Raw genomic sequence first — 26,511 nt, forward strand, 5'->3', positions numbered from 1 at the left:
TTGGACAGCTCCCAGATGGTTGGAGAAGGACCAGGCTGGGTTAGGCCACGAAGCAGAGGCTGAGCCGTTCCCTGGTGCGCTTTCTGGAAATGTCTCCCTCATTTGGAAATGTGCCCCTCAGTTGCTGAGGTCCCGAGAAGGCTCGCCTGCGGCGCTCACAGAGAGGTCTCTGGCCGATCGTGGCCGATCAGGGACGTGAAGGGCTGCCCTGGGACTGTGTCCAACACAAGCCAACCCCCACCCATTGAAGGACAGGACGCACACATGCATAGAAATCATCTGCTGCTTGTTGGGGCCTTCTGGAGGGACCCCTACTGGTGGTGCTTCGAGATGGCGCCTGGTGTTTCCTTGCTGTGCAACCGGGCCCGCCCCACATAAAATCAAAAGTCTATTGCGAGCAGTGAAGGCCAAGGGAATTTAAATGTAATTCAAAGAAACAAAGCACAGAGTTGGGAGCCCAGCCGGATGGCAGTGGAACCCACAACCTTCTGACTCCTAGTCAGGCGCCTTATCCATTGCACCACTGGCCCCCATACCCCTGGTGCCCTCCGTTAGCTCCTAGTGCTGTTCTTCAAGGTGCCTTTCTGAAGCAGGAGCCACTGCAATGCCTGCTGTCCTGATTTTGTAACACACAAGGCTCACGTCCTGGCACAGTTGATAAAAGCAGGCGACAGGCAGCCAATACCTGTTGTAAGAGGCTTCCTGGCCCTACCAAAGGAAAGCAGTCCCGGCGGGACTTTGAAGCCACCGTCGCTGAAGCCAGCAGCCAAACGTAAACTTACATCGGTTTGAAAATGCATCTCTGGCTTGAAGGCGGGGGCAGCAGCAATCCGGGGCTCTCGGGGGTCCGCGCACTAGGCCGCTGCCTCACCTTGCCTATCCTGGAATTCAACAGGGCCCCCCCCAAGCAAACCCTCACAGGCCCTCTGGCTTTTCTCTGGCTTGTGGGACTATTGTGATGCGTCCAGGCACACAGCACCCATCACCCAGGCATTATGACGGGAGGTGCCACTTTGCATGCAGCCTGGACCATGATCCTTTCTTCCTGCATTGCAATAGCCAAGCACACGGAACCTTTCCTTTTGGGCCAAACCAGCAGCGAGGAAGCTTGGGTCGTTGGTCTTTGCCTCTTGGTTCCATATCGGCCCCAGAACCAAACAGTTTCTTGCCAAAGTTAGAGCATAACAAGTCAACCTAGGTCAATAGGCAGCCGATGCGCTGGCTTTTATACACTGGCCAGTTCAGCCCCAAGTGTGTGCTCGCTTCGGCAGCACATATACTAAAATTGGAACGATACAGAGAAGATTAGCATGGCCCCTGCGCAAGGATGACACGCAAATTCGTGAAGCGTTCCATATTTTTAGACACGTGCGTGCCAGGAGAGAAATACCTTTTATTGACAGAATAAAAGGGGCCCCGCTCCCGTGCTGGTCTTGTGCTTGCTCGCTGCCGCGGAAGCCCTTCCCGTTTCTCTTGATCCTCTCTGTGCTGTGCTGCACCGAGAGCGGCTGCCTTGTCCTCTGCTGGCTGCTCATTTCTATATAGCGCTTTCTATATGATCCGCCTCTAGGGGCTCATGGCAAAGAGCGCACAGCCCCTCAAGCTTCACTGCTTCTAGGCCCTACTCTTCATGAGAGCTGGCTGCCTCTAGGTGTGTGATCTCTTTACCCACTTGTGCATTCTTTGCTCAGTGTCATTCGCCAACTGCTCCTTTAAAGCAAGCGAGGGGTGGCAGGGTCTGAAAGGCAGCAGATAGCACGAGAGAGAGTGTGCGTGCGTGCGTGTGTCTGTGTGTATGCAAATCACCAGTCAGCCAGGGCCTGCTGGGAGCCCATTCCGCCAGGCCCACCGGCTTTTGGACAGCTCCCAGATGGTTGGAGAAGGACCAGGCTGGGTTAGGCCACGAAGCAGAGGCTGAGCCGTTCCCTGGTGCGCTTTCTGGAAATGTCTCCCTCATTTGGAAATGTGCCCCTCAGTTGCTGAGGTCCCGAGAAGGCTCGCCTGCGGCGCTCACCAGAGAGGTCTCTGGCCGATCGTGGCCGATCAGGGACGTGAAGGGCTGCCCTGGGACTGTGTCCAACACAAGCCAACCCCCACCCATTGAAGGACAGGACGCACACATGCATAGAAATCATCTGCTGCTTGTTGGGGCGGTCTGGAGGGACCCCTACTGGTGGTGCTTCGAGATGGCGCCTGGTGTTTCCTTGCTGTGCAACCGGGCCCGCCCCACATAAAATCAAAAGTCTATTGCGAGCAGTGAAGGCCAAGGGAATTTAAATGTAATTCAAAGAAACAAAGCACAGAGTTGGGAGCCCAGCCGGATGGCAGTGGAACCCACAACCTTCTGACTCCTAGTCAGGCGCCTTATCCATTGCACCACTGGCCCCCATACCCCTGGTGCCCTCCGTTAGCTCCTAGTGCTGTTCTTCAAGGTGCCTTTCTGAAGCAGGAGCCACTGCAATGCCTGCTGTCCTGATTTTGTAACACACAAGCCTCACGTCCTGGCACAGTTGATAAAAGCAGGCGACAGGCAGCCATTACCTGTTGTAAGAGGCTTCCTGGCCCTACCAAAGGAAAGCAGACCCGGCGGGACTTTGAAGCCACCGTCGCTGAAGCCAGCAGCCAAACGTAAACTTACATCGGTTTGAAAATGCATCTCTGGCTTGAAGGCGGGGGCAGCAGCAATCCGGGGCTCTCGGGGGTCCGCGCACTAGGCCGCTGCCTCACCTTGCCTATCCTGGAATTCAACAGGGCCCCCCCCAAGCAAACCCTCACAGGCCCTCTGGCTTTTCTCTGGCTTGTGGGACTATTGTGATGCGTCCAGGCACACAGCACCCATCACCCAGGCATTATGACGGGAGGTGCCACTTTGCATGCAGCCTGGACCATGATCCTTTCTTCCTGCATTGCAATAGCCAAGCACACGGAACCTTTCCTTTTGGGCCAAACCAGCAGCGAGGAAGCTTGGGTCGTTGGTCTTTGCCTCTTGGTTCCATACCGGCCCCAGAACCAAACAGTTTCTTGCCAAAGTTAGAGCATAACAAGTCAACCTAGGTCAATAGGCAGCCGATGCGCTGGCTTTTATACACTGGCCAGTTCAGCCCCAAGTGTGTGCTCGCTTCGGCAGCACATATACTAAAATTGGAACGATACAGAGAAGATTAGCATGGCCCCTGCGCAAGGATGACACGCAAATTCGTGAAGCGTTCCATATTTTTAGACACATGCGTGCCAGGAGAGAAATACCTTTTATTGACAGAATAAAAGGGGCCCCGCTCCCGTGCTGGTCTTGTGCTTGCTCGCTGCCGCGGAAGCCCTTCCCGTTTCTCTTGATCCTCTCTGTGCTGTGCTGCACCGAGAGCGGCTGCCTTGTCCTCTGCTGGCTGCTCATTTCTATATAGCGCTTTCTATATGACCCGCCTCTAGGGGCTCATGGCAAAGAGCGCACAGCCCCTCAAGCTTCACTGCTTCTAGGCCCTACTCTTCATGAGAGCTGGCTGCCTCTAGGTGTGTGATCTCTTTACCCACTTGTGCATTCTTTGCTCAGTGTCATTCGCCAACTGCTCCTTTAAAGCAAGCGAGGGGTGGCAGGGTCTGAAAGGCAGCAGATAGCACGAGAGAGAGTGTGCGTGCGTGCGTGTGTCTGTGTGTATGCAAATCACCAGTCAGCCAGGGCCTGCTGGGAGCCCATTCCGCCAGGCCCACCGGCTTTTGGACAGCTCCCAGATGGTTGGAGAAGGACCAGGCTGGGTTAGGCCACGAAGCAGAGGCCGAGCCGTTCCCTGGTGTGCTTTCTGGAAATGTCTCCCTCATTTGGAAATGTGCCCCTCAGTTGCTGAGGTCCCGAGAAGGCTCGCCTGCGGCTCTCACAGAGAGGTCTCTGGCCGATCAGGGACGTGAAGGGCTGCCCTGGGACTGTGTCCAACACAAGCCAACCCCCACCCATTGAAGGACAGGACGCACACATGCATAGAAATCATCTGCTGCTTGTTGGGGCCTTCTGGAGGGACCCCTACTGGTGGTGCTTCGAGATGGCGCCTGGTGTTTCCTTGCTGTGCAACCGGGCCCGCCCCACATAAAATCAAAAGTCTATTGCGAGCAGTGAAGGCCAAGGGAATTTAAATGTAATTCAAAGAAACAAAGCACAGAGTTGGGAGCCCAGCCGGATGGCAGTGGAACCCACAACCTTCTGACTCCTAGTCAGGCGCCTTATCCATTGCACCACTGGCCCCCATACCCCTGGTGCCCTCCGTTAGCTCCTAGTGCTGTTCTTCAAGGTGCCTTTCTGAAGCAGGAGCCACTGCAATGCCTGCTGTCCTGATTTTGTAACACACAAGGCTCACGTCCTGGCACAGTTGATAAAAGCAGGCGACAGGCAGCCAATACCTGTTGTAAGAGGCTTCCTGGCCCTACCAAAGGAAAGCAGTCCCGGCGGGACTTTGAAGCCACCGTCGCTGAAGCCAGCAGCCAAACGTAAACTTACATCGGTTTGAAAATGCATCTCTGGCTTGAAGGCGGGGGCAGCAGCAATCCGGGGCTCTCGGGGGTCCGCGCACTAGGCCGCTGCCTCACCTTGCCTATCCTGGAATTCAACAGGGCCCCCCCCAAGCAAACCCTCACAGGCCCTCTGGCTTTTCTCTGGCTTGTGGGACTATTGTGATGCGTCCAGGCACACAGCACCCATCACCCAGGCATTATGACGGGAGGTGCCACTTTGCATGCAGCCTGGACCATGATCCTTTCTTCCTGCATTGCAATAGCCAAGCACACGGAACCTTTCCTTTTGGGCCAAACCAGCAGCGAGGAAGCTTGGGTCGTTGGTCTTTGCCTCTTGGTTCCATATCGGCCCCAGAACCAAACAGTTTCTTGCCAAAGTTAGAGCATAACAAGTCAACCTAGGTCAATAGGCAGCCGATGCGCTGGCTTTTATACACTGGCCAGTTCAGCCCCAAGTGTGTGCTCGCTTCGGCAGCACATATACTAAAATTGGAACGATACAGAGAAGATTAGCATGGCCCCTGCGCAAGGATGACACGCAAATTCGTGAAGCGTTCCATATTTTTAGACACGTGCGTGCCAGGAGAGAAATACCTTTTATTGACAGAATAAAAGGGGCCCCGCTCCCGTGCTGGTCTTGTGCTTGCTCGCTGCCGCGGAAGCCCTTCCCGTTTCTCTTGATCCTCTCTGTGCTGTGCTGCACCGAGAGCGGCTGCCTTGTCCTCTGCTGGCTGCTCATTTCTATATAGCGCTTTCTATATGATCCGCCTCTAGGGGCTCATGGCAAAGAGCGCACAGCCCCTCAAGCTTCACTGCTTCTAGGCCCTACTCTTCATGAGAGCTGGCTGCCTCTAGGTGTGTGATCTCTTTACCCACTTGTGCATTCTTTGCTCAGTGTCATTCGCCAACTGCTCCTTTAAAGCAAGCGAGGGGTGGCAGGGTCTGAAAGGCAGCAGATAGCACGAGAGAGAGTGTGCGTGCGTGCGTGTGTCTGTGTGTATGCAAATCACCAGTCAGCCAGGGCCTGCTGGGAGCCCATTCCGCCAGGCCCACCGGCTTTTGGACAGCTCCCAGATGGTTGGAGAAGGACCAGGCTGGGTTAGGCCACGAAGCAGAGGCTGAGCCGTTCCCTGGTGCGCTTTCTGGAAATGTCTCCCTCATTTGGAAATGTGCCCCTCAGTTGCTGAGGTCCCGAGAAGGCTCGCCTGCGGCGCTCACCAGAGAGGTCTCTGGCCGATCGTGGCCGATCAGGGACGTGAAGGGCTGCCCTGGGACTGTGTCCAACACAAGCCAACCCCCACCCATTGAAGGACAGGACGCACACATGCATAGAAATCATCTGCTGCTTGTTGGGGCGGTCTGGAGGGACCCCTACTGGTGGTGCTTCGAGATGGCGCCTGGTGTTTCCTTGCTGTGCAACCGGGCCCGCCCCACATAAAATCAAAAGTCTATTGCGAGCAGTGAAGGCCAAGGGAATTTAAATGTAATTCAAAGAAACAAAGCACAGAGTTGGGAGCCCAGCCGGATGGCAGTGGAACCCACAACCTTCTGACTCCTAGTCAGGCGCCTTATCCATTGCACCACTGGCCCCCATACCCCTGGTGCCCTCCGTTAGCTCCTAGTGCTGTTCTTCAAGGTGCCTTTCTGAAGCAGGAGCCACTGCAATGCCTGCTGTCCTGATTTTGTAACACACAAGCCTCACGTCCTGGCACAGTTGATAAAAGCAGGCGACAGGCAGCCATTACCTGTTGTAAGAGGCTTCCTGGCCCTACCAAAGGAAAGCAGACCCGGCGGGACTTTGAAGCCACCGTCGCTGAAGCCAGCAGCCAAACGTAAACTTACATCGGTTTGAAAATGCATCTCTGGCTTGAAGGCGGGGGCAGCAGCAATCCGGGGCTCTCGGGGGTCCGCGCACTAGGCCGCTGCCTCACCTTGCCTATCCTGGAATTCAACAGGGCCCCCCCCAAGCAAACCCTCACAGGCCCTCTGGCTTTTCTCTGGCTTGTGGGACTATTGTGATGCGTCCAGGCACACAGCACCCATCACCCAGGCATTATGACGGGAGGTGCCACTTTGCATGCAGCCTGGACCATGATCCTTTCTTCCTGCATTGCAATAGCCAAGCACACGGAACCTTTCCTTTTGGGCCAAACCAGCAGCGAGGAAGCTTGGGTCGTTGGTCTTTGCCTCTTGGTTCCATACCGGCCCCAGAACCAAACAGTTTCTTGCCAAAGTTAGAGCATAACAAGTCAACCTAGGTCAATAGGCAGCCGATGCGCTGGCTTTTATACACTGGCCAGTTCAGCCCCAAGTGTGTGCTCGCTTCGGCAGCACATATACTAAAATTGGAACGATACAGAGAAGATTAGCATGGCCCCTGCGCAAGGATGACACGCAAATTCGTGAAGCGTTCCATATTTTTAGACACATGCGTGCCAGGAGAGAAATACCTTTTATTGACAGAATAAAAGGGGCCCCGCTCCCGTGCTGGTCTTGTGCTTGCTCGCTGCCGCGGAAGCCCTTCCCGTTTCTCTTGATCCTCTCTGTGCTGTGCTGCACCGAGAGCGGCTGCCTTGTCCTCTGCTGGCTGCTCATTTCTATATAGCGCTTTCTATATGACCCGCCTCTAGGGGCTCATGGCAAAGAGCGCACAGCCCCTCAAGCTTCACTGCTTCTAGGCCCTACTCTTCATGAGAGCTGGCTGCCTCTAGGTGTGTGATCTCTTTACCCACTTGTGCATTCTTTGCTCAGTGTCATTCGCCAACTGCTCCTTTAAAGCAAGCGAGGGGTGGCAGGGTCTGAAAGGCAGCAGATAGCACGAGAGAGAGTGTGCGTGCGTGCGTGTGTCTGTGTGTATGCAAATCACCAGTCAGCCAGGGCCTGCTGGGAGCCCATTCCGCCAGGCCCACCGGCTTTTGGACAGCTCCCAGATGGTTGGAGAAGGACCAGGCTGGGTTAGGCCACGAAGCAGAGGCCGAGCCGTTCCCTGGTGTGCTTTCTGGAAATGTCTCCCTCATTTGGAAATGTGCCCCTCAGTTGCTGAGGTCCCGAGAAGGCTCGCCTGCGGCTCTCACAGAGAGGTCTCTGGCCGATCAGGGACGTGAAGGGCTGCCCTGGGACTGTGTCCAACACAAGCCAACCCCCACCCATTGAAGGACAGGACGCACACATGCATAGAAATCATCTGCTGCTTGTTGGGGCCTTCTGGAGGGACCCCTACTGGTGGTGCTTCGAGATGGCGCCTGGTGTTTCCTTGCTGTGCAACCGGGCCCGCCCCACATAAAATCAAAAGTCTATTGCGAGCAGTGAAGGCCAAGGGAATTTAAATGTAATTCAAAGAAACAAAGCACAGAGTTGGGAGCCCAGCCGGATGGCAGTGGAACCCACAACCTTCTGACTCCTAGTCAGGCGCCTTATCCATTGCACCACTGGCCCCCATACCCCTGGTGCCCTCCGTTAGCTCCTAGTGCTGTTCTTCAAGGTGCCTTTCTGAAGCAGGAGCCACTGCAATGCCTGCTGTCCTGATTTTGTAACACACAAGGCTCACGTCCTGGCACAGTTGATAAAAGCAGGCGACAGGCAGCCAATACCTGTTGTAAGAGGCTTCCTGGCCCTACCAAAGGAAAGCAGTCCCGGCGGGACTTTGAAGCCACCGTCGCTGAAGCCAGCAGCCAAACGTAAACTTACATCGGTTTGAAAATGCATCTCTGGCTTGAAGGCGGGGGCAGCAGCAATCCGGGGCTCTCGGGGGTCCGCGCACTAGGCCGCTGCCTCACCTTGCCTATCCTGGAATTCAACAGGGCCCCCCCCAAGCAAACCCTCACAGGCCCTCTGGCTTTTCTCTGGCTTGTGGGACTATTGTGATGCGTCCAGGCACACAGCACCCATCACCCAGGCATTATGACGGGAGGTGCCACTTTGCATGCAGCCTGGACCATGATCCTTTCTTCCTGCATTGCAATAGCCAAGCACACGGAACCTTTCCTTTTGGGCCAAACCAGCAGCGAGGAAGCTTGGGTCGTTGGTCTTTGCCTCTTGGTTCCATATCGGCCCCAGAACCAAACAGTTTCTTGCCAAAGTTAGAGCATAACAAGTCAACCTAGGTCAATAGGCAGCCGATGCGCTGGCTTTTATACACTGGCCAGTTCAGCCCCAAGTGTGTGCTCGCTTCGGCAGCACATATACTAAAATTGGAACGATACAGAGAAGATTAGCATGGCCCCTGCGCAAGGATGACACGCAAATTCGTGAAGCGTTCCATATTTTTAGACACGTGCGTGCCAGGAGAGAAATACCTTTTATTGACAGAATAAAAGGGGCCCCGCTCCCGTGCTGGTCTTGTGCTTGCTCGCTGCCGCGGAAGCCCTTCCCGTTTCTCTTGATCCTCTCTGTGCTGTGCTGCACCGAGAGCGGCTGCCTTGTCCTCTGCTGGCTGCTCATTTCTATATAGCGCTTTCTATATGATCCGCCTCTAGGGGCTCATGGCAAAGAGCGCACAGCCCCTCAAGCTTCACTGCTTCTAGGCCCTACTCTTCATGAGAGCTGGCTGCCTCTAGGTGTGTGATCTCTTTACCCACTTGTGCATTCTTTGCTCAGTGTCATTCGCCAACTGCTCCTTTAAAGCAAGCGAGGGGTGGCAGGGTCTGAAAGGCAGCAGATAGCACGAGAGAGAGTGTGCGTGCGTGCGTGTGTCTGTGTGTATGCAAATCACCAGTCAGCCAGGGCCTGCTGGGAGCCCATTCCGCCAGGCCCACCGGCTTTTGGACAGCTCCCAGATGGTTGGAGAAGGACCAGGCTGGGTTAGGCCACGAAGCAGAGGCTGAGCCGTTCCCTGGTGCGCTTTCTGGAAATGTCTCCCTCATTTGGAAATGTGCCCCTCAGTTGCTGAGGTCCCGAGAAGGCTCGCCTGCGGCGCTCACCAGAGAGGTCTCTGGCCGATCGTGGCCGATCAGGGACGTGAAGGGCTGCCCTGGGACTGTGTCCAACACAAGCCAACCCCCACCCATTGAAGGACAGGACGCACACATGCATAGAAATCATCTGCTGCTTGTTGGGGCGGTCTGGAGGGACCCCTACTGGTGGTGCTTCGAGATGGCGCCTGGTGTTTCCTTGCTGTGCAACCGGGCCCGCCCCACATAAAATCAAAAGTCTATTGCGAGCAGTGAAGGCCAAGGGAATTTAAATGTAATTCAAAGAAACAAAGCACAGAGTTGGGAGCCCAGCCGGATGGCAGTGGAACCCACAACCTTCTGACTCCTAGTCAGGCGCCTTATCCATTGCACCACTGGCCCCCATACCCCTGGTGCCCTCCGTTAGCTCCTAGTGCTGTTCTTCAAGGTGCCTTTCTGAAGCAGGAGCCACTGCAATGCCTGCTGTCCTGATTTTGTAACACACAAGCCTCACGTCCTGGCACAGTTGATAAAAGCAGGCGACAGGCAGCCATTACCTGTTGTAAGAGGCTTCCTGGCCCTACCAAAGGAAAGCAGACCCGGCGGGACTTTGAAGCCACCGTCGCTGAAGCCAGCAGCCAAACGTAAACTTACATCGGTTTGAAAATGCATCTCTGGCTTGAAGGCGGGGGCAGCAGCAATCCGGGGCTCTCGGGGGTCCGCGCACTAGGCCGCTGCCTCACCTTGCCTATCCTGGAATTCAACAGGGCCCCCCCCAAGCAAACCCTCACAGGCCCTCTGGCTTTTCTCTGGCTTGTGGGACTATTGTGATGCGTCCAGGCACACAGCACCCATCACCCAGGCATTATGACGGGAGGTGCCACTTTGCATGCAGCCTGGACCATGATCCTTTCTTCCTGCATTGCAATAGCCAAGCACACGGAACCTTTCCTTTTGGGCCAAACCAGCAGCGAGGAAGCTTGGGTCGTTGGTCTTTGCCTCTTGGTTCCATACCGGCCCCAGAACCAAACAGTTTCTTGCCAAAGTTAGAGCATAACAAGTCAACCTAGGTCAATAGGCAGCCGATGCGCTGGCTTTTATACACTGGCCAGTTCAGCCCCAAGTGTGTGCTCGCTTCGGCAGCACATATACTAAAATTGGAACGATACAGAGAAGATTAGCATGGCCCCTGCGCAAGGATGACACGCAAATTCGTGAAGCGTTCCATATTTTTAGACACATGCGTGCCAGGAGAGAAATACCTTTTATTGACAGAATAAAAGGGGCCCCGCTCCCGTGCTGGTCTTGTGCTTGCTCGCTGCCGCGGAAGCCCTTCCCGTTTCTCTTGATCCTCTCTGTGCTGTGCTGCACCGAGAGCGGCTGCCTTGTCCTCTGCTGGCTGCTCATTTCTATATAGCGCTTTCTATATGACCCGCCTCTAGGGGCTCATGGCAAAGAGCGCACAGCCCCTCAAGCTTCACTGCTTCTAGGCCCTACTCTTCATGAGAGCTGGCTGCCTCTAGGTGTGTGATCTCTTTACCCACTTGTGCATTCTTTGCTCAGTGTCATTCGCCAACTGCTCCTTTAAAGCAAGCGAGGGGTGGCAGGGTCTGAAAGGCAGCAGATAGCACGAGAGAGAGTGTGCGTGCGTGCGTGTGTCTGTGTGTATGCAAATCACCAGTCAGCCAGGGCCTGCTGGGAGCCCATTCCGCCAGGCCCACCGGCTTTTGGACAGCTCCCAGATGGTTGGAGAAGGACCAGGCTGGGTTAGGCCACGAAGCAGAGGCCGAGCCGTTCCCTGGTGTGCTTTCTGGAAATGTCTCCCTCATTTGGAAATGTGCCCCTCAGTTGCTGAGGTCCCGAGAAGGCTCGCCTGCGGCTCTCACAGAGAGGTCTCTGGCCGATCAGGGACGTGAAGGGCTGCCCTGGGACTGTGTCCAACACAAGCCAACCCCCACCCATTGAAGGACAGGACGCACACATGCATAGAAATCATCTGCTGCTTGTTGGGGCCTTCTGGAGGGACCCCTACTGGTGGTGCTTCGAGATGGCGCCTGGTGTTTCCTTGCTGTGCAACCGGGCCCGCCCCACATAAAATCAAAAGTCTATTGCGAGCAGTGAAGGCCAAGGGAATTTAAATGTAATTCAAAGAAACAAAGCACAGAGTTGGGAGCCCAGCCGGATGGCAGTGGAACCCACAACCTTCTGACTCCTAGTCAGGCGCCTTATCCATTGCACCACTGGCCCCCATACCCCTGGTGCCCTCCGTTAGCTCCTAGTGCTGTTCTTCAAGGTGCCTTTCTGAAGCAGGAGCCACTGCAATGCCTGCTGTCCTGATTTTGTAACACACAAGGCTCACGTCCTGGCACAGTTGATAAAAGCAGGCGACAGGCAGCCAATACCTGTTGTAAGAGGCTTCCTGGCCCTACCAAAGGAAAGCAGTCCCGGCGGGACTTTGAAGCCACCGTCGCTGAAGCCAGCAGCCAAACGTAAACTTACATCGGTTTGAAAATGCATCTCTGGCTTGAAGGCGGGGGCAGCAGCAATCCGGGGCTCTCGGGGGTCCGCGCACTAGGCCGCTGCCTCACCTTGCCTATCCTGGAATTCAACAGGGCCCCCCCCAAGCAAACCCTCACAGGCCCTCTGGCTTTTCTCTGGCTTGTGGGACTATTGTGATGCGTCCAGGCACACAGCACCCATCACCCAGGCATTATGACGGGAGGTGCCACTTTGCATGCAGCCTGGACCATGATCCTTTCTTCCTGCATTGCAATAGCCAAGCACACGGAACCTTTCCTTTTGGGCCAAACCAGCAGCGAGGAAGCTTGGGTCGTTGGTCTTTGCCTCTTGGTTCCATATCGGCCCCAGAACCAAACAGTTTCTTGCCAAAGTTAGAGCATAACAAGTCAACCTAGGTCAATAGGCAGCCGATGCGCTGGCTTTTATACACTGGCCAGTTCAGCCCCAAGTGTGTGCTCGCTTCGGCAGCACATATACTAAAATTGGAACGATACAGAGAAGATTAGCATGGCCCCTGCGCAAGGATGACACGCAAATTCGTGAAGCGTTCCATATTTTTAGACACGTGCGTGCCAGGAGAGAAATACCTTTTATTGACAGAATAAAAGGGGCCCCGCTCCCGTGCTGGTCTTGTGCTTGCTCGCTGCCGCGGAAGCCCTTCCCGTTTCTCTTGATCCTCTCTGTGCTGTGCTGCACCGAGAGCGGCTGCCTTGTCCTCTGCTGGCTGCTCATTTCTATATAGCGCTTTCTATATGATCCGCCTCTAGGGGCTCATGGCAAAGAGCGCACAGCCCCTCAAGCTTCACTGCTTCTAGGCCCTACTCTTCATGAGAGCTGGCTGCCTCTAGGTGTGTGATCTCTTTACCCACTTGTGCATTCTTTGCTCAGTGTCATTCGCCAACTGCTCCTTTAAAGCAAGCGAGGGGTGGCAGGGTCTGAAAGGCAGCAGATAGCACGAGAGAGAGTGTGCGTGCGTGCGTGTGTCTGTGTGTATGCAAATCACCAGTCAGCCAGGGCCTGCTGGGAGCCCATTCCGCCAGGCCCACCGGCTTTTGGACAGCTCCCAGATGGTTGGAGAAGGACCAGGCTGGGTTAGGCCACGAAGCAGAGGCTGAGCCGTTCCCTGGTGCGCTTTCTGGAAATGTCTCCCTCATTTGGAAATGTGCCCCTCAGTTGCTGAGGTCCCGAGAAGGCTCGCCTGCGGCGCTCACCAGAGAGGTCTCTGGCCGATCGTGGCCGATCAGGGACGTGAAGGGCTGCCCTGGGACTGTGTCCAACACAAGCCAACCCCCACCCATTGAAGGACAGGACGCACACATGCATAGAAATCATCTGCTGCTTGTTGGGGCGGTCTGGAGGGACCCCTACTGGTGGTGCTTCGAGATGGCGCCTGGTGTTTCCTTGCTGTGCAACCGGGCCCGCCCCACATAAAATCAAAAGTCTATTGCGAGCAGTGAAGGCCAAGGGAATTTAAATGTAATTCAAAGAAACAAAGCACAGAGTTGGGAGCCCAGCCGGATGGCAGTGGAACCCACAACCTTCTGACTCCTAGTCAGGCGCCTTATCCATTGCACCACTGGCCCCCATACCCCTGGTGCCCTCCGTTAGCTCCTAGTGCTGTTCTTCAAGGTGCCTTTCTGAAGCAGGAGCCACTGCAATGCCTGCTGTCCTGATTTTGTAACACACAAGCCTCACGTCCTGGCACAGTTGATAAAAGCAGGCGACAGGCAGCCATTACCTGTTGTAAGAGGCTTCCTGGCCCTACCAAAGGAAAGCAGACCCGGCGGGACTTTGAAGCCACCGTCGCTGAAGCCAGCAGCCAAACGTAAACTTACATCGGTTTGAAAATGCATCTCTGGCTTGAAGGCGGGGGCAGCAGCAATCCGGGGCTCTCGGGGGTCCGCGCACTAGGCCGCTGCCTCACCTTGCCTATCCTGGAATTCAACAGGGCCCCCCCCAAGCAAACCCTCACAGGCCCTCTGGCTTTTCTCTGGCTTGTGGGACTATTGTGATGCGTCCAGGCACACAGCACCCATCACCCAGGCATTATGACGGGAGGTGCCACTTTGCATGCAGCCTGGACCATGATCCTTTCTTCCTGCATTGCAATAGCCAAGCACACGGAACCTTTCCTTTTGGGCCAAACCAGCAGCGAGGAAGCTTGGGTCGTTGGTCTTTGCCTCTTGGTTCCATACCGGCCCCAGAACCAAACAGTTTCTTGCCAAAGTTAGAGCATAACAAGTCAACCTAGGTCAATAGGCAGCCGATGCGCTGGCTTTTATACACTGGCCAGTTCAGCCCCAAGTGTGTGCTCGCTTCGGCAGCACATATACTAAAATTGGAACGATACAGAGAAGATTAGCATGGCCCCTGCGCAAGGATGACACGCAAATTCGTGAAGCGTTCCATATTTTTAGACACATGCGTGCCAGGAGAGAAATACCTTTTATTGACAGAATAAAAGGGGCCCCGCTCCCGTGCTGGTCTTGTGCTTGCTCGCTGCCGCGGAAGCCCTTCCCGTTTCTCTTGATCCTCTCTGTGCTGTGCTGCACCGAGAGCGGCTGCCTTGTCCTCTGCTGGCTGCTCATTTCTATATAGCGCTTTCTATATGACCCGCCTCTAGGGGCTCATGGCAAAGAGCGCACAGCCCCTCAAGCTTCACTGCTTCTAGGCCCTACTCTTCATGAGAGCTGGCTGCCTCTAGGTGTGTGATCTCTTTACCCACTTGTGCATTCTTTGCTCAGTGTCATTCGCCAACTGCTCCTTTAAAGCAAGCGAGGGGTGGCAGGGTCTGAAAGGCAGCAGATAGCACGAGAGAGAGTGTGCGTGCGTGCGTGTGTCTGTGTGTATGCAAATCACCAGTCAGCCAGGGCCTGCTGGGAGCCCATTCCGCCAGGCCCACCGGCTTTTGGACAGCTCCCAGATGGTTGGAGAAGGACCAGGCTGGGTTAGGCCACGAAGCAGAGGCCGAGCCGTTCCCTGGTGTGCTTTCTGGAAATGTCTCCCTCATTTGGAAATGTGCCCCTCAGTTGCTGAGGTCCCGAGAAGGCTCGCCTGCGGCTCTCACAGAGAGGTCTCTGGCCGATCAGGGACGTGAAGGGCTGCCCTGGGACTGTGTCCAACACAAGCCAACCCCCACCCATTGAAGGACAGGACGCACACATGCATAGAAATCATCTGCTGCTTGTTGGGGCCTTCTGGAGGGACCCCTACTGGTGGTGCTTCGAGATGGCGCCTGGTGTTTCCTTGCTGTGCAACCGGGCCCGCCCCACATAAAATCAAAAGTCTATTGCGAGCAGTGAAGGCCAAGGGAATTTAAATGTAATTCAAAGAAACAAAGCACAGAGTTGGGAGCCCAGCCGGATGGCAGTGGAACCCACAACCTTCTGACTCCTAGTCAGGCGCCTTATCCATTGCACCACTGGCCCCCATACCCCTGGTGCCCTCCGTTAGCTCCTAGTGCTGTTCTTCAAGGTGCCTTTCTGAAGCAGGAGCCACTGCAATGCCTGCTGTCCTGATTTTGTAACACACAAGGCTCACGTCCTGGCACAGTTGATAAAAGCAGGCGACAGGCAGCCAATACCTGTTGTAAGAGGCTTCCTGGCCCTACCAAAGGAAAGCAGACCCGGCGGGACTTTGAAGCCACCGTCGCTGAAGCCAGCAGCCAAACGTAAACTTACATCGGTTTGAAAATGCATCTCTGGCTTGAAGGCGGGGGCAGCAGCAATCCGGGGCTCTCGGGGGTCCGCGCACTAGGCCGCTGCCTCACCTTGCCTATCCTGGAATTCAACAGGGCCCCCCCCAAGCAAACCCTCACAGGCCCTCTGGCTTTTCTCTGGCTTGTGGGACTATTGTGATGCGTCCAGGCACACAGCACCCATCACCCAGGCATTATGACGGGAGGTGCCACTTTGCATGCAGCCTGGACCATGATCCTTTCTTCCTGCATTGCAATAGCCAAGCACACGGAACCTTTCCTTTTGGGCCAAACCAGCAGCGAGGAAGCTTGGGTCGTTGGTCTTTGCCTCTTGGTTCCATACCGGCCCCAGAACCAAACAGTTTCTTGCCAAAGTTAGAGCATAACAAGTCAACCTAGGTCAATAGGCAGCCGATGCGCTGGCTTTTATACACTGGCCAGTTCAGCCCCAAGTGTGTGCTCGCTTCGGCAGCACATATACTAAAATTGGAACGATACAGAGAAGATTAGCATGGCCCCTGCGCAAGGATGACACGCAAATTCGTGAAGCGTTCCATATTTTTAGACACGTGCGTGCCAGGAGAGAAATACCTTTTATTGACAGAATAAAAGGGGCCCCGCTCCCGTGCTGGTCTTGTGCTTGCTCGCTGCCGCGGAAGCCCTTCCCGTTTCTCTTGATCCTCTCTGTGCTGTGCTGCACCGAGAGCGGCTGCCTTGTCCTCTGCTGGCTGCTCATTTCTATATAGCGCTTTCTATATGATCCGCCTCTAGGGGCTCATGGCAAAGAGCGCACAGCCCCTCAAGCTTCACTGCTTCTAGGCCCTACACTTCATGAGAGCTGGCTGCCTCTAGGTGTGTGATCTCTTTACCCACTTGTGCATTCTTTGCTCAGTGTCATTCGCCAACTGCTCCTTTAAAGCAAGCAGGGGTGGCAGGGTCTGAAAGGCAGCAGATAGCACGAGAGAGAGTGTGCGTGCGTGCGTGTGTCTGTGTGTATGCAAATCACCAGTCAGCCAGGGCCTGCTGGGAGCCCATTCCGCCAGGCCCACCGGCTTTTGGACAGCTCCCAGATGGTTGGAGAAGGACCAGGCTGGGTTAGGCCACGGAGCAGAGGCCGAGCCGTTCCCTGGTGCGCTTTCTGGAAATGTCTCCCTCATTTGGAAATGTGCCCCTCAGTTGCTGAGGTCCCGAGAAGGCTCGCCTGCGGCGCTCACCAGAGAGGTCTCTGGCCGATCGTGGCCGGTCAGGGACGTGAAGGGCTGCCCTGGGACTGTGTCCAACACAAGCCAACCCCCACCCATTGAAGGACAGGACGCACACATGCATAGAAATCATCTGCTGCTTGTTGGGGCCTTCTGGAGGGACCCCTACTGGTGGTGCTTCGAGATGGCGCCTGGTGTTTCCTTGCTGTGCAACCGGGCCCGCCCCACATAAAATCAAAAGTCTATTGCGAGCAGTGAAGGCCAAGGGAATTTAAATGTAATTCAAAGAAACAAAGCACAGAGTTGGGAGCCCAGCCGGATGGCAGTGGAACCCACAACCTTCTGACTCCTAGTCAGGCGCCTTATCCATTGCACCACTGGCCCCCATACCCCTGGTGCCCTCCGTTAGCTCCTAGTGCTGTTCTTCAAGGTGCCTTTCTGAAGCAGGAGCCACTGCATTGCCTGCTGTCCTGATTTTGTAACACACAAGGCTCACGTCCTGGCACAGTTGATAAAAGCAGGCGACAGGCAGCCAATACCTGTTGTAAGAGGCTTCCTGGCCCTACCAAAGGAAAGCAGACCCGGCGGGACTTTGAAGCCACCGTCGCTGAAGCCAGCAGCCAAACGTAAACTTACATCGGTTTGAAAATGCATCTCTGGCTTGAAGGCGGGGGCAGCAGCAATCCGGGGCTCTCGGGGGTCCGCGCACTAGGCCGCTGCCTCACCTTGCCTATCCTGGAATTCAACAGGGCCCCCCCCAAGCAAACCCTCACAGGCCCTCTGGCTTTTCTCTGGCTTGTGGGACTATTGTGATGCGTCCAGGCACACAGCACCCATCACCCAGGCATTATGACGGGAGGTGCCACTTTGCATGCAGCCTGGACCATGATCCTTTCTTCCTGCATTGCAATAGCCAAGCACACGGAACCTTTCCTTTTGGGCCAAACCAGCAGCGAGGAAGCTTGGGTCGTTGGTCTTTGCCTCTTGGTTCCATACCGGCCCCAGAACCAAACAGTTTCTTGCCAAAGTTAGAGCATAACAAGTCAACCTAGGTCAATAGGCAGCCGATGCGCTGGCTTTTATACACTGGCCAGTTCGGCCCCAAGTGTGTGCTCGCTTCGGCAGCACATATACTAAAATTGGAACGATACAGAGAAGATTAGCATGGCCCCTGCGCAAGGATGACACGCAAATTCGTGAAGCGTTCCATATTTTTAGACACGTGCGTGCCAGGAGAGAAATACCTTTTATTGACAGAATAAAAGGGGCCCCGCTCCCGTGCTGGTCTTGTGCTTGCTCGCTGCCGCGGAAGCCCTTCCCGTTTCTCTTGATCCTCTCTGTGCTGTGCTGCACCGAGAGCGGCTGCCTTGTCCTCTGCTGGCTGCTCATTTCTATATAGCGCTTTCTATATGACCCGCCTCTAGGGGCTCATGGCAAAGAGCGCACAGCCCCTCAAGCTTCACTGCTTCTAGGCCCTACTCTTCATGAGAGCTGGCTGCCTCTAGGTGTGTGATCTCTTTACCCACTTGTGCATTCTTTGCTCAGTGTCATTCGCCAACTGCTCCTTTAAAGCAAGCGAGGGGTGGCAGGGTCTGAAAGGCAGCAGATAGCACGAGAGAGAGTGTGCGTGCGTGCGTGTGTCTGTGTGTATGCAAATCACCAGTCAGCCAGGGCCTGCTGGGAGCCCATTCCGCCAGGCCCACCGGCTTTTGGACAGCTCCCAGATGGTTGGAGAAGGACCAGGCTGGGTTAGGCCACGAAGCAGAGGCCGAGCCGTTCCCTGGTGTGCTTTCTGGAAATGTCTCCCTCATTTGGAAATGTGCCCCTCAGTTGCTGAGGTCCCGAGAAGGCTCGCCTGCGGCTCTCACAGAGAGGTCTCTGGCCGATCAGGGACGTGAAGGGCTGCCCTGGGACTGTGTCCAACACAAGCCAACCCCCACCCATTGAAGGACAGGACGCACACATGCATAGAAATCATCTGCTGCTTGTTGGGGCCTTCTGGAGGGACCCCTACTGGTGGTGCTTCGAGATGGCGCCTGGTGTTTCCTTGCTGTGCAACCGGGCCCGCCCCACATAAAATCAAAAGTCTATTGCGAGCAGTGAAGGCCAAGGGAATTTAAATGTAATTCAAAGAAACAAAGCACAGAGTTGGGAGCCCAGCCGGATGGCAGTGGAACCCACAACCTTCTGACTCCTAGTCAGGCGCCTTATCCATTGCACCACTGGCCCCCATACCCCTGGTGCCCTCCGTTAGCTCCTAGTGCTGTTCTTCAAGGTGCCTTTCTGAAGCAGGAGCCACTGCAATGCCTGCTGTCCTGATTTTGTAACACACAAGGCTCACGTCCTGGCACAGTTGATAAAAGCAGGCGACAGGCAGCCAATACCTGTTGTAAGAGGCTTCCTGGCCCTACCAAAGGAAAGCAGACCCGGCGGGACTTTGAAGCCACCGTCGCTGAAGCCAGCAGCCAAACGTAAACTTACATCGGTTTGAAAATGCATCTCTGGCTTGAAGGCGGGGGCAGCAGCAATCCGGGGCTCTCGGGGGTCCGCGCACTAGGCCGCTGCCTCACCTTGCCTATCCTGGAATTCAACAGGCCCCCCCCAAGCAAACCCTCACAGGCCCTCTGGCTTTTCTCTGGCTTGTGGGACTATTGTGATGCGTCCAGGCACACAGCACCCATCACCCAGGCATTATGACGGGAGGTGCCACTTTGCATGCAGCCTGGACCATGATCCTTTCTTCCTGCATTGCAATAGCCAAGCACACGGAACCTTTCCTTTTGGGCCAAACCAGCAGCGAGGAAGCTTGGGTCGTTGGTCTTTGCCTCTTGGTTCCATACCGGCCCCAGAACCAAACAGTTTCTTGCCAAAGTTAGAGCATAACAAGTCAACCTAGGTCAATAGGCAGCCGATGCGCTGGCTTTTATACACTGGCCAGTTCAGCCCCAAGTGTGTGCTCGCTTCGGCAGCACATATACTAAAATTGGAACGATACAGAGAAGATTAGCATGGCCCCTGCGCAAGGATGACACGCAAATTCGTGAAGCGTTCCATATTTTTAGACACGTGCGTGCCAGGAGAGAAATACCTTTTATTGACAGAATAAAAGGGGCCCCGCTCCCGTGCTGGTCTTGTGCTTGCTCGCTGCCGCGGAAGCCCTTCCCGTTTCTCTTGATCCTCTCTGTGCTGTGCTGCACCGAGAGCGGCTGCCTTGTCCTCTGCTGGCTGCTCATTTCTATATAGCGCTTTCTATATGATCCGCCTCTAGGGGCTCATGGCAAAGAGCGCACAGCCCCTCAAGCTTCACTGCTTCTAGGCCCTACACTTCATGAGAGCTGGCTGCCTCTAGGTGTGTGATCTCTTTACCCACTTGTGCATTCTTTGCTCAGTGTCATTCGCCAACTGCTCCTTTAAAGCAAGCAGGGGTGGCAGGGTCTGAAAGGCAGCAGATAGCACGAGAGAGAGTGTGCGTGCGTGCGTGTGTCTGTGTGTATGCAAATCACCAGTCAGCCAGGGCCTGCTGGGAGCCCATTCCGCCAGGCCCACCGGCTTTTGGACAGCTCCCAGATGGTTGGAGAAGGACCAGGCTGGGTTAGGCCACGGAGCAGAGGCCGAGCCGTTCCCTGGTGCGCTTTCTGGAAATGTCTCCCTCATTTGGAAATGTGCCCCTCAGTTGCTGAGGTCCCGAGAAGGCTCGCCTGCGGCGCTCACCAGAGAGGTCTCTGGCCGATCAGGGACGTGAAGGGCTGCCCTGGGACTGTGTCCAACACAAGCCAACCCCCACCCATTGAAGGACAGGACGCACACATGCATAGAAATCATCTGCTGCTTGTTGGGGCCTTCTGGAGGGACCCCTACTGGTGGTGCTTCGAGATGGCGCCTGGTGTTTCCTTGCTGTGCAACCGGGCCCGCCCCACATAAAATCAAAAGTCTATTGCGAGCAGTGAAGGCCAAGGGAATTTAAATGTAATTCAAAGAAACAAAGCACAGAGTTGGGAGCCCAGCCGGATGGCAGTGGAACCCACAACCTTCTGACTCCTAGTCAGGCGCCTTATCCATTGCACCACTGGCCCCCATACCCCTGGTGCCCTCCGTTAGCTCCTAGTGCTGTTCTTCAAGGTGCCTTTCTGAAGCAGGAGCCACTGCATTGCCTGCTGTCCTGATTTTGTAACACACAAGGCTCACGTCCTGGCACAGTTGATAAAAGCAGGCGACAGGCAGCCAATACCTGTTGTAAGAGGCTTCCTGGCCCTACCAAAGGAAAGCAGACCCGGCGGGACTTTGAAGCCACCGTCGCTGAAGCCAGCAGCCAAACGTAAACTTACATCGGTTTGAAAATGCATCTCTGTCTTGAAGGCGGGGGCAGCAGCAATCCGGGGCTCTCGGGGGTCCGCGCACTAGGCCGCTGCCTCACCTTGCCTATCCTGGAATTCAACAGGGCCCCCCCCAAGCAAACCCTCACAGGCCCTCTGGCTTTTCTCTGGCTTGTGGGACTATTGTGATGCGTCCAGGCACACAGCACCCATCACCCAGGCATTATGACGGGAGGTGCCACTTTGCATGCAGCCTGGACCATGATCCTTTCTTCCTGCATTGCAATAGCCAAGCACACGGAACCTTTCCTTTTGGGCCAAACCAGCAGCGAGGAAGCTTGGGTCGTTGGTCTTTGCCTCTTGGTTCCATACCGGCCCCAGAACCAAACAGTTTCTTGCCAAAGTTAGAGCATAACAAGTCAACCTAGGTCAATAGGCAGCCGATGCGCTGGCTTTTATACACTGGCCAGTTCGGCCCCAAGTGTGTGCTCGCTTCGGCAGCACATATACTAAAATTGGAACGATACAGAGAAGATTAGCATGGCCCCTGCGCAAGGATGACACGCAAATTCGTGAAGCGTTCCATATTTTTAGACACGTGCGTGCCAGGAGAGAAATACCTTTTATTGACAGAATAAAAGGGGCCCCGCTCCCGTGCTGGTCTTGTGCTTGCTCGCTGCCGCGGAAGCCCTTCCCGTTTCTCTTGATCCTCTCTGTGCTGTGCTGCACCGAGAGCGGCTGCCTTGTCCTCTGCTGGCTGCTCATTTCTATATAGCGCTTTCTATATGACCCGCCTCTAGGGGCTCATGGCAAAGAGCGCACAGCCCCTCAAGCTTCACTGCTTCTAGGCCCTACTCTTCATGAGAGCTGGCTGCCTCTAGGTGTGTGATCTCTTTACCCACTTGTGCATTCTTTGCTCAGTGTCATTCGCCAACTGCTCCTTTAAAGCAAGCGAGGGGTGGCAGGGTCTGAAAGGCAGCAGATAGCACGAGAGAGAGTGTGCGTGCGTGCGTGTGTCTGTGTGTATGCAAATCACCAGTCAGCCAGGGCCTGCTGGGAGCCCATTCCGGCATTCCAGCAGCAACCCGGAGCTCTCCGGGTGTGGAATCAGAAAAATATAATATTAAGGCTTTTACACCTTGCACATAGAAAGACACCCACACGGGCTTGTAAAGATTCCCAGAATCTTTATTACAAAACTGAACAGTTACAAAACAAAGTACACAAATAGCTATTTGGCCGTCAATACATCACAGAGACCACCAGCAGGGTTCAATGTGAGCAGTGAGCACGATTTGCTAGCTGGACATCAGCGAATTTATACATTTTCGTTATAACAATGTCCAGCCTATTTCAAGTTAATCATGTACTGGGCTAGGGTCGCGCCAGGTTCGTCCCTAATTTACATATCTCGTGCATGCAGTTTACTTTTTAATACATTTACTAACAAACATTATTATTCACTAAGGTTTACTTTACACTTTTTACACATTGCTTTAATACAGGTCAAACAAATGTTTTGCATGTCGTATTTGGATAGCATTATTGTTCTTGCATACTTGTAGGTTAACATTGCTGATTCAAGTAATCCCCTGATCCCGAGGTCAACAAAGGACAAGGTCTACATGACCCTAACATGTAGCCTGAAGGCCGGTTGGACATTAACTCTCCTTCGGAGGTTGAAAAGGTTAAAGCAAGAATAAGAGAACACAAGACGGCCATTTTAGGCCACAGGGTGACTTTGTACAATTAACTAAAATGGCGGCTCTAACCTAAAATGGAGGTCTGATTCACTTAAGGTCACGACCTTGTAATACAGATTTCCTCGCAAAGCGACTGGGCATAGGCCAACATATACAATGAGGACGAAACAATATTATATCAGTTCTAACAACCGCGCCACGCTCCATGTTGGGGTGGGTGTAATAAAGGTCCAGCTTCCTTGGGTCGGCCTCACAGCTTACAGCTGACAGCAAAGACAGACTCCAGAGGTAATGCACAGAAGCACAGCAAGTCAATGTTTTCTAATAGCAGCTTCTCCTCCACCAGTGACACCAGACACACTGCTCAACAACCTCCTCGGTCTAAGGCAGTCTGGCTTCCGGCTGAGGCACTGGACGGAAACTGCCCTTATTGACTTAAAAACACAGATCGAGGTACTGAAAGACAACGCTACTATTACTTGATCTCTCAGTGGCCTTCGATCTGGTGAATCACCACATCCTCTGCCAGCACCTCACATCAGCTGCCCACTTTTCAGACAGTGCTACGGTCTGGATCAGATCCTTCTTAAGCAACAGATCTATGCAGGTTTTCTCACCGTCAGCATCCGCTGAGCCTGCCCCCATTAACTGTGACGTTCCACAAGGTTCCTGTGTGTCATTAACTCTTTATAATGTGTTTACTAAACCCTTGTTTGATGCTCTTGACTATCTGGGTGTCTCGTACACAAACTATGCCGACGCCACCCAGATACTCATCCCCATCACGGGTGATCACGCAGTGGACACTAAAGCCCTGAGCGCATCTACCTGGTTATTCAGACTTGGATGGTGCAACACAAGCTGTGCCTCAATGATGATAAGACAGAACTACTAATATTGGGGTCACACCAACCTCTCAATGAACGTGATCCTCCTTTCAAGTCCGTCATCATTGACGGTAATGTCATCAAGGTCTCCAAGGACACCAAATCTCTTGGAATATACCGTGATTCCACACGCTCATTTTGCAGACAAACCAACGCTGTCAGTTCGGCATCAGCATATACATGCAAACTGATTGAGGCATGTAGACCATTTATGACTACCCCAAATTGCATCACGTTGGCTAGAACACTTGTCATGTCCAAGATTGACTACTGCAGTGCCCTCTACTTAGGGACCGGTCAATCCAACCTCAACAAACTGCAAGTCACTCAGAATAATGCCATCAGAGCAGCATTAAACATACCTAGAAACCACTGCATCGCTAACCATAGGCGCAATTTACATTGGGTCCCTGTCAAGCACAGAATTGCCCTGAAAACTCTTGCCCTTACTCACAAATGCCTTGCCAATCAGGCACCCATCTACCTAGCCAACCGTCTTACACCACACACCTCTAGGGGGCCCTTGAGAGCTGCTCAAGCCCATAGATTACACCTCCCCAGTTTTAAACTACAAAAAGCTGGTGGCGCTAGCATGCGTCCTTGCCTCAAAGCTATGGAATACCCTTCCCAATGACATCAAAGCTGAGCCGTCCTTCCATGTTTTCAAGAACAAAACTAAAGATTGGCTCTCAGTACAAAACATCCGAGACTTCTGATGCTGCTTCACTGCCTTGCCATTCTGTCTTTCACTCAAGAACAATATGGTATCTAGTTAATGTGCTTTCATCCTCTTTTGCATACTTTCGTGTTGCTCCTCCTGTATTCCGATGCACTACTGTCTTGAGGAACTGTCTGCATAACTCTTCTGCCTGTATCTACTGCATTCTATGCTATACTCTATATATTGTGTCACTCCGGAGCCCTACCGGCATGTCTATTGTAAGCTGGTAGAGGTCCCATTTTATTCCTATGTATGTAATCGCAACTTTGCCTCCTATGATATGTGCCCAGATTCCTTCGGGCCTGGTGCGCTATATAAATAAATAAAATACAAATACAAATACAAGGCCGGGAATGTGCTTCCGCCTGATCTCAGATTCTGGGAGAAGCTAGAACCATTTAACAAAAAGCTAAGAACATGGATATTTGCCTGACTTCTTCTCCAGACTTATATATTTGAGTCTTCCATCTGAGGTTTCCCCAGCAGTATCCTGTTTTATTGACTGTCTGCTTCCTTGTTTGTCAGCGCCCTCATGCCTATGGGTCCAAGGCTGCGCTACGCAAATAATCAAAGTAACGTAAAGTAAAGTACTGCCCCTATCCCACCCAGGTACTGCTAGAGATGGACATGATCTATGGTGAAGATGGCGAGAGTAACCAAATAAATGTGCATGCATTAGACACAAAGCAAATGTGCACTCAACATGAAGAACGTGTACACTAGATAATATATGCATTCATACATGAAGAATATTAACATAGCATCCATGAGACATGGAGAATACTAACATAAGCAGAAGGAGCTTGGAACCATAGCCAAGGTTACAGCAAATTAAGGGAGTGTCAGGACGTTGCAGTGAAAGCACGAGATAGCAATTCCCAGGATGCAAGAAGAATACTTGCAGGTTAATTAACGTTTTATAAGAGTACAACTCGCCTTTGTAAGCCAGGTGCAGGATAACTATAAACCAAAAGACTCCTTGAAGAATAACTCAAGAGTGTCCCCAGTGGCAGGAGAAAACATAAAGCTTGCATCAATATTAGCTAAACTCCCAATAAATGAAGGGCGAAATAATTCCAAGTACGCTCCCATCCCACGTGACCCATAATTGAAGAACACTGTCTATTCATTAGCAATGAACTTAGATAGGACACCTGCCTTACTCCTTACACGTACACTTAGACACGAGACGCCACACAAGGTCAAATACAAAGAGATCACCCTTGTGCATGGCTTATAAATGAGGGACGGTATCTTCCTTAATTAAAAGGAAAGCACTCTGTTGGCCTCTCTCCCTATAGTCCTGTCTGGCTCATGTCTAGAAAACCTGTCAGCCTACCCATGAACATCTCCAATGTTACACCATCCATGAACACGGTGGCAGCCAATTACATATTGCAGAGATGATGTCTTTATCAAGTTAGAGGTGATTGCAGGAGGAGCCATCAGACAAGCGTTACCCAATTAGAAATTTTAACCCCTATATAATGTATATGTAACCACCAGTAATAGCCAAAGCCTGTTCACAGTAGGTTTTTGGTAAATAAGATCACAGTATGATGTCAGTGATCACAAATGTTGAACATATAAACCATTGATTTTATGTAATGGGCACAAGCTACAAGAATCCAATGCTTATATGCTGTGCCTGCTTTATTTTGATATTAATAAAGCTGGATTTTGCCTTGCACCATCTCTATTTCCGTGATTGAGTCTGGTTTGAACTTGCTCTAGAACCTCTATGTAATTTGGGACTTTCCAGGTAATCTTAACAGACTTAAAGATAGTCTGAGATGGTATTTGCCTCATTCCTGGCCCCAAGTGTTCAAGTCATGGAAAAGGCAAAATGGCTCCAGATTACCCGATTCAAACTGCTTCTGTTGGTGAATTCTTCAGCCTTAGAACTTTGTGGCATCAATGAAGAAATGCGTGCTTTGAGGCTTATGGCATTACAGAATCACTACATCCTAGACCTCCTCACTGCTATGGAGGGTAGGGTGTATAGCAAAATTGTTAGTCTGTGTTGCACCTTCGTACTTCTGTACGATGGTGAGAATGAGACACTTGCACAGACTATTACCA

At 53.3% G+C, this 26,511-nt stretch overlaps 12 non-coding genes across 12 annotated transcripts; all 12 read left to right on the forward strand.

Moving 5' to 3' along the window:
* Nucleotides 1-1,255: 1,255 nt before the first annotated feature.
* On the forward strand, nt 1,256-1,362 carry LOC138512308 (U6 spliceosomal RNA). Its single transcript, XR_011281156.1, has one exon. It is a non-coding gene; the product is annotated as a U6 spliceosomal RNA (small nuclear RNA).
* Nucleotides 1,363-3,111: 1,749 nt separating this feature from the next.
* Nucleotides 3,112-3,218, forward strand: LOC138512309 (U6 spliceosomal RNA). Its single transcript, XR_011281157.1, has one exon. It is a non-coding gene; the product is annotated as a U6 spliceosomal RNA (small nuclear RNA).
* Nucleotides 3,219-4,956: 1,738 nt separating this feature from the next.
* On the forward strand, nt 4,957-5,063 carry LOC138512310 (U6 spliceosomal RNA). Its single transcript, XR_011281158.1, has one exon. It is a non-coding gene; the product is annotated as a U6 spliceosomal RNA (small nuclear RNA).
* Nucleotides 5,064-6,812: 1,749 nt separating this feature from the next.
* LOC138512311 (U6 spliceosomal RNA) lies at nt 6,813-6,919 on the forward strand. Its single transcript, XR_011281159.1, has one exon. It is a non-coding gene; the product is annotated as a U6 spliceosomal RNA (small nuclear RNA).
* A 1,738-nt stretch (nt 6,920-8,657) lies between these two features.
* Nucleotides 8,658-8,764, forward strand: LOC138512313 (U6 spliceosomal RNA). Its single transcript, XR_011281161.1, has one exon. It is a non-coding gene; the product is annotated as a U6 spliceosomal RNA (small nuclear RNA).
* Nucleotides 8,765-10,513: 1,749 nt separating this feature from the next.
* Nucleotides 10,514-10,620, forward strand: LOC138512314 (U6 spliceosomal RNA). Its single transcript, XR_011281162.1, has one exon. It is a non-coding gene; the product is annotated as a U6 spliceosomal RNA (small nuclear RNA).
* Nucleotides 10,621-12,358: 1,738 nt separating this feature from the next.
* LOC138512316 (U6 spliceosomal RNA) lies at nt 12,359-12,465 on the forward strand. Its single transcript, XR_011281163.1, has one exon. It is a non-coding gene; the product is annotated as a U6 spliceosomal RNA (small nuclear RNA).
* A 1,749-nt stretch (nt 12,466-14,214) lies between these two features.
* Nucleotides 14,215-14,321, forward strand: LOC138512317 (U6 spliceosomal RNA). The gene has a single exon (XR_011281164.1). It is a non-coding gene; the product is annotated as a U6 spliceosomal RNA (small nuclear RNA).
* Nucleotides 14,322-16,059: 1,738 nt separating this feature from the next.
* On the forward strand, nt 16,060-16,166 carry LOC138512318 (U6 spliceosomal RNA). The gene has a single exon (XR_011281165.1). It is a non-coding gene; the product is annotated as a U6 spliceosomal RNA (small nuclear RNA).
* A 1,748-nt stretch (nt 16,167-17,914) lies between these two features.
* LOC138512319 (U6 spliceosomal RNA) lies at nt 17,915-18,021 on the forward strand. Its single transcript, XR_011281166.1, has one exon. It is a non-coding gene; the product is annotated as a U6 spliceosomal RNA (small nuclear RNA).
* Nucleotides 18,022-19,758: 1,737 nt separating this feature from the next.
* On the forward strand, nt 19,759-19,865 carry LOC138512320 (U6 spliceosomal RNA). Its single transcript, XR_011281167.1, has one exon. It is a non-coding gene; the product is annotated as a U6 spliceosomal RNA (small nuclear RNA).
* Nucleotides 19,866-21,603: 1,738 nt separating this feature from the next.
* On the forward strand, nt 21,604-21,710 carry LOC138512321 (U6 spliceosomal RNA). Its single transcript, XR_011281168.1, has one exon. It is a non-coding gene; the product is annotated as a U6 spliceosomal RNA (small nuclear RNA).
* Nucleotides 21,711-26,511: the final 4,801 nt, after the last annotated feature.

This window comes from Ambystoma mexicanum, chromosome 6p (genome assembly GCF_040938575.1).
Source record: "Ambystoma mexicanum isolate Mex_15411 chromosome 6p, UKY_AmexF1_1, whole genome shotgun sequence".
NCBI lineage: Eukaryota > Metazoa > Chordata > Amphibia > Caudata > Ambystomatidae > Ambystoma > Ambystoma mexicanum.